Source organism: Cyprinodon variegatus, unplaced genomic scaffold (genome assembly GCF_000732505.1).
Source record: "Cyprinodon variegatus isolate N-32 unplaced genomic scaffold, C_variegatus-1.0 Scaffold760, whole genome shotgun sequence".
NCBI lineage: Eukaryota > Metazoa > Chordata > Actinopteri > Cyprinodontiformes > Cyprinodontidae > Cyprinodon > Cyprinodon variegatus.
Genome location: NW_015151213.1, coordinates 330,598 through 332,044, shown reverse-complemented (window position 1 = coordinate 332,044; position 1,447 = coordinate 330,598).

Below are 1,447 nucleotides of genomic sequence, written 5' to 3'. Positions count from 1 at the left end.
TTAAAGAAAGGCAACATCAAAAAGAAAGATCTTCAGCATTGATTTAAAAGAACTGAAAGTAGCAGCGGACCTGCAGGTTTCTGGGAGTTTATTACAGATGTGAGGACCATAGAAACTGAAAGCTGCTCCCCCCTGTTTAGTTCTGACCCTAGGAACAGGAAGTAGACCTGTCCCAGATGACCTTAAAGGTCTGGGGGGTCATAGTGTACTAGCAGGTCAGAAATGTATTTTGGCCCTAAACCATTTAGTGATTTATAAACTAGCAAAAGTTTTTTGAAATTAATTCTTTGAGACACAGGAAACCAGTGTAAGGACTTCAGAACTGGAATGATGTAATCCAGTCTGTTGGTCTTAGTGAGGACTCGAGCAGCAGCGTTCTGAATCAGCTGCAGCTGTCTGATTGATTTTTTAGGGAGACCTGTATAGACCCCATTACAGTAGTCAAGTCTACTGAGGATGACAGTTGACACATAAGTCCTTTAACCATAAAAACCATTATCACCTTATATTCTTAAGGTGATAATAGGCTGACTTTGTAATTGTCTTAATTGTTAAAATTTAGGTCAGAGTCCATGACTACACCAAGATTTCTGGCTTTGTCTGTTGTTTTTAACATTGTGGTTTGAAGCTGAGCGCAGACTTTTAATTGTTCCTCTTTTGCTCCAAAAACAACCATCTCAGCTTTTCCCTCAATTTCAGAAAGTTCTGGCACAATGATCTAGAAAAATATTAATGGGGTGGAGAGAGGGGGGCAGGAATTTTTGAGGGGTGGCAACATTTGTCATTTGGTTATACTGTATGTAATCCCAGTTATCACCGTTTGGTGAAAAATCTCGTGCTGCATTCACTGCAGTCCGACATTGAGGATTAGCAGTCAGTAACTGTCAAATTAGCCATAATTCATAAGCCTCGCCACGCCTACCACCAACTGGGGTGGCAGCAGGGTTTACAAGACTGTGTTTTAGGGTGGCATTTGCCAACCATTGCCACCCCAGTACATCTGCCTGTGACTGAAATAAAATGAGGTTTTGATGCATCCATGTTATACATTGACTTTTTAAATAAATAAATAAAAAAGAATAGAACATTTTTCCATTTTAAAATCTAAAGTGTTTTATAAGTAGAAAACAATCTTTCAGTTTGGTATATAGACAATTTCCTGATTCACATATTTCATAAAACACCTGAACTGACTACTTATTTTATTTATTTATTTTTTTGGCTTAATGAAAGAAGTGGGCTTTATGCTGCCCTGCAAGGTTTTAAATCTGGGTTTGATAGGAGACAAAGCCATTCTAAAGCACATATCAAGGTGCACATTTTGTAGCCTGACGTAGTCCTACTCAATTCTAGTCAGAATATGAGTCTGATGCTGCTCCATAGAGCTGTGATTATGGGGCGTGTTTTGAACGAACCAGGAAAAAAAATGCCTCTGCACTCAATTGGA